The sequence below is a fragment of the Xenopus laevis genome, chromosome 1S (genome assembly GCF_017654675.1).
Source record: "Xenopus laevis strain J_2021 chromosome 1S, Xenopus_laevis_v10.1, whole genome shotgun sequence".
NCBI lineage: Eukaryota > Metazoa > Chordata > Amphibia > Anura > Pipidae > Xenopus > Xenopus laevis.
This window is the reverse complement of record NC_054372.1, coordinates 109,355,503-109,370,834: the sequence shown is the minus strand read 5'-3', so window position 1 is coordinate 109,370,834 and position 15,332 is coordinate 109,355,503. Positions and strand designations below refer to the sequence as shown.

The following is a 15,332-nucleotide window of genomic DNA, read 5'->3' as shown; positions in this document are numbered from 1 at the left end:
ATATATATATATATATATTTATATATGTATATATATATATATATATTGAGCTTTTACATGCATATTCATACTATCCTAGTGTAGCAGGAAAAGTATTGGAAAGATGTTAATATTACAGTAATGGTGATCAGATTGGTTTTATTCTATGGGTCTGCATTGTGGAGGGATAGCCTCACTACAGTAAATAAGAACGGAAGGTTTGGCAAGTTGTTTCTGCATAAGTGACTGTGGGGTCTTCCGCTAAAGTGGCCCTGCATTAGCCGCAGGAACTGGATCAGTAGCAAACAGTTATACCACTATGATTATGATCTAGCTACAGCTTTTGATTTTTCTTGACCTTAAATTCTAGTACTGTAAAAAATCTTTAATGTAACTATATATAGAGCTTAAATGTAATTATATATTATCGGGTGTTAGTAAATTAAGTGCTGGAATTATGCACTTTTTCACTGTTGTACTTTATTATTGCTTCTTTGATTTGGTTCATTGTTATTATCTCACTCCCACTATTCATTGACTTCAAAGAACAGTTAGCTCTGTGGGAACAAGTCAGATAGAGAGAGTCTGTTTTGTGATCAGAGGGAAACCAATAGAAGTAATGTAATTAAGTAAAATAAAATCTTTAGAAGGAAAATATCACTTAGACGTGTTATCGGGTTGTTATTATTTATTATAGCAGTTCAGTGAATGTTATGGCTATGTTTTCATATACATTGAATCTAATTATGTGCTAAGGGAGTACTCAACAATTAATTTACTGGGAGAAGGGGGACTGGAAAGGTCTTTTTTCTCAAAATATCATCTAGTGGCACACTATGTTGTTCACTGCCTTCTATATCTGCTAATATTGAAGTGTAGAGTTGCATTTTTCACCTGCTAATGCAGAATGGAAGTTTCCTACTCTTAAATTGAAGCATTTCATCTTTGTCCCTGCTAAATCCATGAGCTTCATTAAAGGCAGATGTTAGAATTGATACAAATATACTGGTGAGTATTCTATCAACTAATGTAGCAACTAAATATATTAAATTGCAACAGTTCACAATCTGCACCTGATTTACTGGGCTGCCAGTCTGAAACACCAGAGACAGGGACATTAAACTTTACATTTCAATTTTGGAAAACCTATAAAAAATGGAAAACAATTGAAAAAAGTTTTTATTTCTGGTAAACAATGTTAAAACAACTCAACTGAAAAAAGCATTTAAAGGTCAACAACCACTTTAAGTTCTGAGTTTGCCACATTCCACTACCACTGTTAGATAATGGAGGAATTGTATTTAAAAACACAAACCAAACAGAAATCACTTTTAACAAGATCTGTACATGATGCAAATATTTTACCATCCCTAGAGAAATGTACTGATACCTGAGGAAGAGTTTGTGGATCTGAAATATGCAGTGCATTAATTTATTTAACAAATACACTAAACACTGCCATCTAGCCATTAGATAAAGTAATACATGCTATGGCATCATTGTCATTTGATCCAAAACTGCATTATGTTCCAAATGCAGTCTTTGACATTTGCGTTCAGAGTGTCATTTTGTAAATCCTCTTGTGTTACTTTATTCACGTTGATGAAGCATCTATGAGTAATTAAAAATGTTGTTAGGGTTGCCACCTTAAGAAGGTGGGTAGGGGGACATAAATGGGTGAGCCAGTGTCATAACTGGGTGTGCTTTTCTTTCCTTACAATTTAATAATTACCTGGCATTAAGCAGTCATTTACTGGATAACCCAGTAAAATACTGTCCAGGCGGAGCTTCAGTTTATGAGGGTACAACAAAATTTTTTAAATGTTTCACTCATATACTGTAAATAAGAACAAACAACGAACAAACAAATTTGCTTAGTTACAAGCAAACTTGTTATTGGTTGCCTTGGGTTCCTGAACCAGGGAAAATGTAAGTATTTAGGGGGCTAACCAAAGTAAAAGGTTTTTCAATTCAGCTGCATACTAATTCCTTTAAAAGGGATTTGACAGAACCCAAAGTTCCATTAAAATGAGAGCACGTTTGTTCTGAATATCCAAAATGCTCATGTAGTGCTTTGCACATGGATGTTGCCAGGCTGCAGGAAAATCAGACTGCAAACAGAGAACTGTGCATACAAGACAATCTTGACCACATATATACGGCACAGTAGGGGTTTGGGATTTGGTACATCTCTAAATGCATTTTATAAAGGTTTTTTTTGTAAAAGCATCTACTAAAACCAATTTCCTACCCACATGTATGACCTCTTTGGAAGCAACAAAGTATTTTGTCAGTGTTGGCGTTCTATCATAGGAATACTAAGTAGTGCATTGAAAATGCAGATCATCGTTTCACAGTGAAAACATGAGCTTCGTTGAAGTTTTAAACTTGAGAGAGAGCATTTTCTGTGTAAAGATTTTATTATGTTGAGCTGTGGCATTTTTCCATTCTTTTTTTTTTCTCTCTTCATTTGACAACTGTTTAATCTCTGAGTAGGAAAAGGTTGCCTGGGGAAGAATGAAATGGAAAACACATTGCAGAATCATTTTAGCTGGGGTTTCGTCTACCACCCAAACATTTTTTTCCTTTCCTTAAGGATTATGGTTTTTAAATTATTAGAAGGATGATAATATATAATATACTGTATAATTAATGGTATGCTAACCTGCTTTCATTTGTTTTGTTTTTTTTGGACAAATGTGCTAATGTATTGGCAATTAATGACATTTCCTAGCAAGCATGTAATAACTAATGTCAAGATTATGGTGATTTAACATGTAATAAATTGCAATGCTTAATCAGCAGTGAGCAGCAGGATAACACAGTGAGGCCAGTAAGACTATGTTCCGTCTCAACAGGACCTTTACTGGAAGGGCACAATAAACCCCCTTGGTCAAGATAAATTCAGTTAATCTGACTTTTGCTGAATCTATTTTGCCTATTGTTTTAATGATTGAAAAAGAGTTTTGTTATTTCTTGAGCTAAAGGGAAACTGAAGTTACTGCATGTTCCTTATTAAAGGAGAAGGAAAGTCTGTTTGCACTTGGGGATGCCAAATGTTAGGCACCCCAAGTGATTGTATTGACTTACCTGAAACCCCGGGCCGGGGCTTTTTTCGGCAGAAAGCTGCACCGGCCCAGGGTTTTTCTAGCGAGCACCTTGGAGAGATCTTCTTCCATCTTCTTCTTTCTTCAAATTTTCCCGGGCAAACGTATGCGCAGTAGAACGAAATAGCCGACTTTTTAGTTAAAGTTCAGCTTTTCGCTCTACTGCGCATGCGCAACCGCGCAAAAAAAGAGGAAGCAAGGCGATCTCTCCGTGGTGCTCACTGGTATAACCCCGAGCCAGTGCAGTTTTCTGCCGATAGGAGCACCCGCCCGGGGTTTCAGGTAAGTCAATACAATCACTTGGGGGTGCCTAACATTTGGCACCCCAAGTGCTAACAGACTTTCCTTCTCCTTTAATGTGGTCCTTGCTTTTCCATGGACTCCTACTAACAAAACAGTCACAACAAGGGAAACATAAGAGGCTTGAGCTGTGTCTGTGGCACTGTTTCATTAAAACCTATGGAAAATGCTAGTGAAAAAGCTATAAATGTTAATTTTCAGTAGAATGTAATTCTACTGAATTTGCTGGCAGAACTCTATAATATTTTGATTTCTGATACATGTTAGGAGGCAGTAGTTTGATTTATTTATCATTGTGTATTCAGCTCATTCATGTGAGCATTTTTCCAGAATGACTTGAATACCCTTTTGCGTGGATACTAGTAAAACTTCAATGAAAATACACTGTTTTATTCTTTTAATAACCCTTTGGTGGGTGGGATTTGATACCTACAAGCTTGCAAAGTGCTAGAAAAATAACTGGATCTTTTGCATGTTTCCATATGATAGTTCTCACCTATCCCAAGACTGTTAATTTATGTTTACTCCCAGACCACTGTAGCAAAAGGCATATTTATAAGTGGCTGATAATAGCTGTGGGCTGATTTAATGCCAGTGGCAATAGTCAATAGCTTTTGGACACTTGCCTATCAAAAACCCGCTTACATTCTTGATATCACCATTCTGCCTACACCTGATGGATGCCTACTGATGGATGATAGCTGTCAACTGGTTTAGCCCAAAGCTGTCACTGCTCCAAATCCATCACAGGATTAGTCACATACAATCTATTAAGTATATGACCACCAGAAGAATCTAAACACCTACAATGATGTATGGTCAGCTTGGGATTCATACAAAAATAACTCAAAATTTCCCACCTCCTAACTTTCAGTATTGTGATGACACTACATACCTGTATGTTCCCTGAGGTGAAAGTCCTAGCTCTTCAAATGCTACTATAGGCATCACAACTTCGAGCACAATGTATATCTTATTTTTCTGTATCACTTTTTTGTTCTTCCTTTTAGTTTTTATTTGTTATTTTAGCTTATGCCGTACAAAACTACAAAGAAGTTTTATAGTCTAATATCACATATGGGTACATCAGTGCATCTTTTCCGAAGATATTGACCAACATTCCACATGTGACATTTTGCTTATTGTTACTTGTTGTGATCTAAATGCTGTTACTCACACAAGATTGCAGGACTCTCCAACAGACCTGATGCCAGCCCCCAAAGAAACACTGATTGTGCTATTGTCCTAACGTTTTTTTTGTCCCCAGAAAGAGTCTGTGGAGAACATATTGTATTGGTATTGGAGAAAGTGAATCTTCTTGAATGAATTGCCAGTATTTTGTAGTTCTGACTATTTTTCTGTAAGCTTTGCTTGCAGACAAACATTTTTTAAATAGATTTTTGCATTTGTGTGAATAAAATTGCCCCCATTTGTGGATCTGTAAAATGTGCCTTCCTGTCTGATGCATTCCCTTGTTTTGCCTACTTTGGGAAGGCATTACAAAATTTATGGTGAATTAAATGGACTGAAACCATAATTTGTACCCATTTTTATATAAATACTCGGCAATGCTCACATGGTCACCCACAGAATGAGATGCATATCAACTGAACACGTAATTGCAGTCAATGCAGCTGCATCTCCTGTTGCCTGAATTTAGCAGAGATATCTTCATTGTTGACCCAGTTTCATGCCTGTGATCAGTTTATTGGAAAATTTAATAACATTTTACAGCAGTTTAGATTTACAAGATACAGTTTGGTTAAATATAAATTCAGAACTATTTGGCATAGCTCTTATTTTTCCAGCTGCCTCTTTAATATGTGCTAATTTAGTGGAAAATCAGTCTCCATTCAGTCCCATGTCATTCTTAAATTAAGCATATTTGTTCTTGCTTTTCATCTTTCTACTGTAACGTCCATTATTCGGTGTAGTTTTTGTCATTTTACAGTGTGCAAAGTTCCTGATCGTTACAGACAAGTAATGCTAAGGGATCTTACACATGGGTGTTTTTATGCATTTACAAGCACATGCTGAGTTTATAAACTCACATAGTTGCATTTAAAATAATGCATATAAATGCTCAAAGAGCATTTTGAAATGGAATTAAACTTTTGGTAAGTCAGGTGACATAAATACCGCTTTTAATTAGTGACACCTCTAAGTAACACATTGAACGGATATTTTGATATTATCAGTTAAAATATTATTTCAAATATTTTAAATGTATGTAATGCATATTATACATTTTTCTATTTATTGTTGCTTGTTGACAGGCATGGTTGTAAAAATGTGACATAACAGATTACAAATTGGCTGCATAGCAAGAACCAATAATACATTTTTGTCTTGTGCCTACTGAAATAAAACTCAGGTAGCACCAAAATGCTTCAAACACATAAAAAATTAAGCCATTCATCAGTTCACATAAATTATTTATTGTGGTTTTCTATTAGTTTTAATTATTTTACCTTGAAAAAAATTACTTAGGCTTGTAATTAAATCTCAAATTAATCATGGTAACTTCCTAGTTAGTGGATGCTGATTGCAATGTATTCCGTTCATACAGCTTCTAGCAATACTTCCTTCCTCCATATGTCTACCATATGCCAAGCATCATCAAGCAAAGTTATTTTTTGTCCTTGGTAGCAAACTCCATTAAACTAAAAACCATAATAAATAGACCTAAAAATATAGGGCCTAATTATCAAGCCTCAAATTTTTCTGATCGAGCTTTAAAGGGCTTTATTATGCTCCTAAAAACTGTCTGAAAATACTCCAGCTTAAACCTGTCGAAATTAGGTAGAAGTCAGTGGCATATATGATCCCTTTAAAAATTGGAACACAATTTTTCAGCCTTTGCTAAATATGCAAATATTTAGTAATAATATGATCATATGTCATTGTCTCTGTCTGTCTAAGCAAATCTAATATTGAAGGGAATGTCCTACAAAAAAATGTTGTTTTTGCATCAAGGAAGAAAATGGAATTTTAATAGGGATGCACCGAATCCATATTATTTTGTAAAATGTGATTACAGTTTAAACCTTCCCCTTTCTACCTCTTTTTTCCATCAGCAGAGAGAGTTTCATGTGACTTTAGCTTGAGAATATAATGAATATTTTTGCATGAAAGAGTAGATAGGCATCAGTTACAATATCATAGCCCAATTTGACTAGTTAAAAATAAACAATGTTCATTGACATTAAAATAAATTGAGGATTCAGGAATACATCAAGAATCATATATGCTTTAACCAACTAAAGAAACTAGTGCCCTCAGTAAATATGCACGTGTGTCTAGTTTTAACGTGTAATAATGACATGTGAGTAATTCTTATTATTGCTTAGGAAAGCTGTGCTTCTGCGGCAGCCATATGCCACATAAGATAGAACCCTCAATCCTGCCCCTTACCTACCAGTTACCACCAACATGGCCATCCTTTTAACAATGTAATAGGGGACTGTATTACACCGACCATGTGTGCTTAGTCAACTACTCTACTAAAAAAAATGAACGCCCTTCATGGGAGCCATTTAGATCCTAGTCCACACTCTCCTAATAGACCCATGAAACCACAGCTCTGACTACTACTAATGTATGTAAAGTGATAGATGCCCTTTAGACTACTAGATAGACTACTAATGTATTTTTAGGTGATAGATGCCCTTTAAGAGCCATATTTTTGAAGATATGAAAAGTCATGTGTGTAAAAAATTCCACAATGTTCAAGTCCTGATATTTTTAACCATATACAGGTATGGGACCTGTTATCCAGAATGCACCAACCTGGGGGTTTCCATAATTTGGATCTCCATACTTTGTCTACTAAAAATGTCTTTAAACATTAAATAAACCCAAAAGGACTGTTTTGACAATTATATTGTATTATACAGTTTTGGTAAATTATTTTCAAAAATTTGAATTATTTGATAAAAATTAAAATCTAGTGTATTTTCCCCAGTTTTTTTAAATGTAAATCTTTTGTATGTTTTACTACATGCTATAGTTTTTCATGCAATTACATATTTTCGTAGTGTTTTCTTAGCTTGTTTTTGTGAAAATATTTTATGACCTAAAGAGAGGTAAAATCACTATTAACCTTTATTCCTGTATTAGTGATGTACAATATACTTTTATATCGTATACCATTTTCCTTATTTTCTATAATATTAGAGTTTTCAGCCAAATAATAAATATGCACTAGGTTTATGTATATATATATAACAGTGTATTTTATTTAGTTATAGTATTTAGCTACTATCTATATCTAAAAATGTTTTATACTCTTACCCTTACATACAAACAGAATTTTTGAATTCAGCTTCAAATATCAAAACCATTTCAGGTAGAAATAATGAAATTTTTTTATAGACCTTATATGCTTAACTTGTCATACAATGCTTAGCAGGAAAAAAAAGATATAACAAGATATATCTGAAAACAGAAATGTCTGACTGGCCTCCTTCAACACTGCACAAATTCTTGGCTTGTAATTGTGTGTTCCAGCATGACCCTCATGGTAGAATTTGATATTTTGATCGCATCTGTTACTGCAGTCAAAGACCTTTTAATAAACCACTTACAGCTTTGCCATTTTTGAATTATATTGTTTTAAGTTATACCCCCTTCACTCACCCCTCATATCAATAAGCTTCTATTTTCCCAGAGGAGATTTAATATCTACCATGTGTGTCTGCATTGCATTTGCAGCAGCCTAGGCGTCTAGAGATTGCACACACTACTCACATGTGTATGGTTTAAATAGTCTTCCGAATTTGCAGAATACCTCATTCATTAAACAGTGTATGCGATTTCACCACAGGTATTGCATATTGTACTTGTAATGTGTTTACTTGAGTTATTTATAGTTTAGTACATATGACCATTCCTTGTTGGATGCAAGCCTTTTAGAAGGCTTTGTGCTTTAGAACATTAATTCAGCGACAAAACATTTTGAAGCTTCTTGTACAGTGATGTATATGGGGCTCTGCAAAATTAAAAGAAACACTCTGCAGTGTCTGGAAAGAGCATTTGCGGTGTTTTTTAAAGACTAATATAATATCTGTAACTGGCGTGTGTGTGTCTGAATTGAAGGGTCTGTACAGCTGCTTGATCCTCACTTCAAGGAATCTTTCTAAAAAAAAAGAAGGTGCTGTTAGTGATAATTTAATATTTCACAATCTCAACAAGGACCAAACTATCCTGGTTTCAACTTATTTTTGTGCCTGTAAAATTATTGTACCATAGTTCCCTTATTTGAAAAAAAATTGTAGTGAAAGTACATTTTAAATGAAGTTAAAAAAGGAAGCCATACTAAATGCTTTGTGAGTCCAAAGGCCCATAAAAGTAATAGTAAAAAAAAAAGAGGTTATAAAAGAAGCCACATAGTACCAGCACTCAACAGTGTCCAGATCATCATTATATAAAGCAGTTTTATCATCATATAAAGCCGGTTTAGAGCTGCTTCCGCCAGGTCAAAGTGGATTTGGAGGCTGTAGGATTTTCCTCACTAAAAGCATTTTTGGATTGGCTTTCTGTTTAACTACTGCAAAAATGCCTTGTTTAAAATATGATGGTAATCAGTAATATAGGTAAGGGCAATAAAAGAATATGAAACCAATAAAAAAACATTGTGTACCGATTGGCTTGCTGTGTAATACAAAAGTATGTGAGTTGTGTGCTGTTGAAAATTGCTTTCAAAAAGAACTCTTAAATCTATTAAACACCCCCACACAAAAATTTAATAATTTAGAACACAGAGGTTGTTGTTCATTTGCAGACTATGGGTGAGGTTTAAATAGGAAGATTCTTACTATTAATGATGCTGTAAAGAGCTTTAGTATTAGGACAAATAATGAATCCAAGGCAAAGTAATCCCAAATTGCTGCAAATTAGCATTTTTAAAAAATTGCTGCATAAGAAAAAAGTTGTCACCTTCATTTGTCCAGTGATCCAAAGTCAAGGGTTGAGATTGGCAAGGCACTAAGATTCAGCTAAAGCATGAAAAATAATTGAGATTCAGCCAACTATAAGATTCAGTATACCATTAGTTGGTATGCAAAATTAATTAAAACCGTGTTATTTATGACTCTGTGCCCGATTGTATGTTCATTTTTACTGTTACATAATGTCATATAAATAAAAATATTTAGCTTTTGTCTACTTTTTGTCTAGCCATTAGAGAAGAATAAAAAGATGAAAGAATTGGTGCCTACCTTTTTATTGATCTATTGTGTGTAATTTGGTTATTCAAGATAATCTCAAATTACACAGGACCTGGTTGTTTTACCACAGTACTTTCAGATTTCTCTAATATGTGGCATGTTAAACTGAGTGACCATATATCTTTATATTGTTTTAGCTCTGTTTAATTTAACAAATCCCTTGATGTTTTTGGGAATATAATTCTAAAATAATTTACAAGATTGAAGTTGGCTTCTGCCCTTTGCTAATTCAATGGAAACAAATAGAAAATCCGCAGTTTTTATGAACCTGGTAGCACTTATTTTCTTTTAAAAAAAACCTTTTTCATTACTGTGATTATAAAAATGAAACTCATAGTAGGTTTTAAGGCTGCATAGTAAAAAACACCCATATCCTTGATTATGTTCTTCTACATGGTTAGGTCATTGATTTATTTTGTCATTGAAGTTTTCTTCTCTAATGCATTAGAAGATCTTTAGATTTGTATTTATAGAGTTTTAAACCTAGAAGGTTTCTTTTACAGAGATCCTGGCTTAATGTAATTGTCAGATGTTCATGTAAGGAAGTTATGCATGTTGCTGCGGGGACTTACAATTTATTTGATAAGCACTGTCTGACCTGTGATTGTGTTAGGACATCAGCACTCATAGTGCTTGGTCACTTGTAGGTGATTGACTCTCCTGCTGGCGAGAGAGCATACAAAAGTAACTTTTAATCAAAAATAATTGGGTTTGCTAATTGTAAATGATCTCTTACAGGTGACAAAGTGCAAAGTGTGCCATTGCCATTAGGTAGTTAAGTTCTGTATTCCTGCCCCAAACAGTCTCGCTTGACAGTCTCTCTTGACAGATGACAGAAAATCTTGACAAAGCCCATGAATATGGTTTTGTTTAAGCCAATTTTATTATTATTATTATTTTTATATTTTGGGAATTTTGCCAAGCTTTAGGTCTGTTAAATAAACCAAAGGCTTAGTGAGATAAGCCTTTTGTATATAAAATACTATAAAAATACGACAATAGCCTGTCCTGTGTAATCATACCTGTTAATGTCTTTAAGATATGAGGCACAGGAATATTTACAAAATCAAAACTTAAATGTGTAATATTCGGCCCTTATCCAGAATACTTGACCACTGCCATTTTATGGATGAGTGTATTTCCATTATTTGGATCCACGATACCTTAAGTCTACTAAATAAAACTTTTTTAAAAAATTAGTTTTTTTGCCCCAATATAGATTCAAACTGCTTAGATGCCATCAAAATCAAGGTAGTGTTTTATTATTACAGAGAGAGATCATATTTAAGCCTGCCCACACAAAAAGCCAAAAGATTGGGGCTCCTGGCAAGGAGAGGAAGATCTTCAATTTCCTGTTTTGCAGTAAAATATTGTGTATATATACAAGTGAGCATACTATACTGAATGCTCTTTTTTCCCTCCCTTCTATACAAAAATGTTTAAAGAAGTAAAATATCAATGTGTTATCCTATTCTAGCATAGACATGCTAGCAGCCTTCTGCTCCATTTAGATTATTCTGTGGTTGCACTCAACCCAACCCAGCTTTTCCCTGGTACTTATTTGCACATGTGAAAGAATAACTGGCAACCCTATGCAAACCACTGTACATTTCATGCTGGCAATAGAGCGGGAGATGGCACAATGCTGCAGTATCAGGCACATGTTATAATCCTTATATTTGTTAATTCTAATGTTGATGTTACCTAGGTTGATGCACAGTTGTGTAGCATTGATTAACTTTGAGTATACCAGACTTGCACTTGTAGAAGCCTGTTTATTTCCATTAGTACATCTGTTGGGAGTACTTGAAAGTATTAGCATTACAAACCTCAACACACCGTTCATATAATAAATATGATTTTCAAATTTTATGTGAACTGTATCCCATTTATATTGATTTCACTTGGCATTTTTATCCTGTGAATTCAAAATAACTAAATTTTTTGGTGCAGTCTGTGTACGAATACAAATAAATTGAACTCTAAATCCTGGTTTAAGTTTAAATAACCCTGGAAGTTACAAATTAGATTTCCAAATAATTTTTTCTACCACATTGTAAAATTTAGTACATTTTTTTTTTGTTTTTAACATTACTTGTCAGAAGGCAAGTAGAATAGAAGTAGAATTAAACTTTCACTTAAAGTTTGGGTAAAGGATTAATTTTATTTTTCTCTCTCTCTGGGTTATTTTCTTCCTAACAACATATTTTGTAAATCTAATCTAATAGATTTTTAGAATTTTCGTTAAATTAAACTTGAATTAAACCAGACAGTGCTATTGATATGGTAAGGTTTTGTTGATATGATTTATTTTTGGCAAAAACAAATTGACACCCTACCAAAATTATCTGAGGGTCACCTCAACTTATTAAACCAACCTATTTCAGACAAGGAGATCTTAGATACAATAAAAACCCTAAAACTCAATAAAGCGCCGGGTCCGGAATGGATTCTCCAATCATTTTTATAAAGCCATGGCCCAGAGTATCACTCCAATTTTAGGTTCCCTTTTTAATAACTTTAATAACCATGATATCCAAAGAGAAGAATTGTTTCAAGCCACTATTACCACCATACCAAAACCAGGAAAGAACCCGAGTATAGTGACAAATTACCGCCCCATATCGTTATTGAATTCAGATATTAACATCTATGCAAAGATTCTCGCAATTAGACTCAATCCTATTATCAAAGAATTAGTCACGAATGATCAAGTGGGCTTTATAGCCGGTAGAGAAGATCCGGATAACACCAGAAAATTAATTAATATTGCCCTTCATGTCAATTTGTATAAACGCCCTTGCCTGTTACTATCATTAGACGCAGAAAAGGCTTTTGATAGGGTTGCCTGGCCTTTTCTAAAAGATGTCCTCTTGAAATTTGGATTTTCAGGCCATTCTCTAAACAATATCTTAGCATTATATAGGAACCCAACAGCTAGGATCTGTGCAAGTGGATATTATTCCCTAACTCACTAATGGGACCAGACAGGGATGCCCCTTATCGCCGACAATTTTTGCCCTTCTAATGGAACCCTTGGCGGAAATGATTAGATCCAACCCTCTAATTACAGGATATAAAATAGGTCAGCAGGATTATAAATTATCCTTGTTTGCAGATGATGTTATCTTATCTCTCTCAGACCCTAATAACTCACTACCAGCACTATTTGAGTCTCTCTCTAAGTTCTCACAAGTTTCATATTACAAAATCAATACTAATAAAATGGAGGCCCTCCCTATCTGGATAGATAGATCATGTATCTTTAAAGTGATCCTGTCATCGGAAAACATGTTTTTTTCAAAACGCAACAGTTAATAGTGCTACTCCAGCAGAACTCTGCACTGAAATCCATTTCTCAAAAGAGCAAATAGATTTTTTTATATTCAATTTTGAAATGTGACATGGGGCTAGACATTTTGTCAATTTCCCAGCTGCCCCCAGTCATGTGACTTGTGCCTGTACTTTAGGAGAGAAATGCTTTCTGGCAGGCTGCTGTTTTTCCTTCTCAATGTAACTGAATGTGTCTCAGTGGGACATGGGTTTTTACTATTGAGTGCTGTTCTTAGATCTAACAGGCAGCTGTTATCTTGTGTTAGGGAGCTGCTATCTGGTTACCTTCCCATTGTTTTTTGTTTTGCTGCTGGGGGGGAAAAGGGAGGCGGTGATATCAGTCCAACTTGCAGTACAGTAGAAAAGAGTGATTGAAGTTTATCTGAGCACAAGTCACATGACTTGGGACAGCTGGGAAATTGACAATATGTCTTGCCCCATGTCAGATTTCAAAATTGAATATAAAAAAATCTGTTTGCTCTTTTGAGAAATGGATTTCAATGCAGAATTCTGCTGGAGCAGCACTATTATTTATTTTGAAAAAAATTTTTTTTCCCATGGCAGTATCCCTTTAACCTAAAACAACGTTATTCGTTCGATTGGCAACAAACTTCAATAAAATATCTTGGTATTAAGTTGGCAATGTCAGTCAACGATCTGTATAAACTGAATTTTGCACCCCTAATTGCTAACTTTCACAAAATCATAGAAGACTGGATGTATAAGGATATTTCCTGGCTGGGCAGAATTGCAGCAATTAAGAATCACTTATTCCCAAAAATCCTTTATCTATTTAGAACAATTCCCATTCACTCACCTAGTATCTTTTTTTTCTGCTATGCAAACTCTGTTACTGAAATTTATTTGGAAAAAATCGAAACCACGGACATCAGTCAAGGTTTTGTCAAAACATAAATCAAAAGGAGGTCTCGGTTTCCCACAACTTAAAGCATATTATCAAGCTACGCATCTGAACTTTCTGCAAAGATTTTTAGACTCCAATAACCCTCCTCAATGGGGTAAACAGGAGATAGAAATTTCTAATTGTTCCTTTGGCCAAATAGGAGATCTACTTTGGTCCCATCCTAGACTGAGGCCAAAAAAATTGAAATCTTTCCCAACGACCAATACTACTTTGAGAGTATGGGATACATTTCAATTTATAGATAACTTAAAACTAGGTTTCCGTTGCATTCTTAATAACATTACAGTATGCCCTTCCGCACTCCAACTTTAACCCCTGGCTTAGAGCAGGTCTCACGAAATTTGAAGACTTTTTTCAGCAAACAACTTTTCTGTCATTTAACCAACTGCAAACAAAATATAACATCCCTAAACATTAGTTTTTTATGTATCTACAGTTTTATAGCTACTTGAAATCTTTTGCGATTGATAAAATTACACAGATGTCTCCAGTTCAATCTACACTCACCAAATTGATTATTCAACAGTCTAGGATCTCACAATATTATTTGACGCTGTTAGACTTTAATTCTCTACCCTCAGATTCACATCAATTAAAATGGGAGATAGAACTGAAATCTCCAATTGATTCCATAGATTGGAACAATGCCTTTCTCTTACTCACTTCCTCAACACAATCTCTCCGAATTCTGGAAACCAGTATTAAATTGATGTACAGATGGCATATGGTTCCGACTAAGATATTTACAATTTATCCCTCTACATCAATGAATTTATGTTGGCGACAATGTGGTTGTGTGGGTTATTTCTCTCATATATGGTGGGAATGTTCGAAAATAGTACAATTTTGGCAATTCATATTTCATATATGCATAAATACTGTACTTTGTATTGAGTGTTTCGATAACTCCTTCGCCTAAACTAGCTCTTTTGAATATGGATATGGATCTTATCCCATGGAAACATAAACTTTTGACTACGCATATATTATCAGTAGCCAGGTTAGTGATAGCGAGAAACTGGAAATCACCACAAACTCCGGATACCAAGGAGTTTCTCAATATAATAAATGATACTAGTAAGATGGAATATTATATCGCAAAGAACAATCAAGCTATATCCAAGTATTACGATAAATGGCTACCTTGGAACAATAGTACTTACTCAGATGGCTCTGATTCTCATACTTAGAAGCTACAAAAGGCTATTTCAGAGGTTCATCTGTAGGCTATTTAATGTTGGAAAGATATTTGCTAAATAATTGGTGTTTTATGTATGTTTGTTTTGGCAAATCTAAGGTCGGTATTTGATATTTGGTATCTAATACTTGATATCTGGTACTAGGTCTCGGGCGTTTAAAGCTCCATCTCTAAAACTCAAAATTCTTCTTTTTTTTTTCTCCCTTTTTTTTCTTTTCTTCTTTATTATATTTAACTGGTATGTGTTATGAATCTGTTGTTAA

At 34.5% G+C, this 15,332-nt stretch overlaps 1 protein-coding gene across 4 annotated transcripts in view; it reads left to right on the top strand.

Annotated features, from left to right (window-relative positions):
* mllt3.S (myeloid/lymphoid or mixed-lineage leukemia; translocated to, 3 S homeolog) overlaps nucleotides 1–15,332 on the top strand; it is a 119,048-nt gene that overhangs the window by 52,615 nt on the left and 51,101 nt on the right. The gene's annotated exons all lie outside the window — the stretch shown is intronic.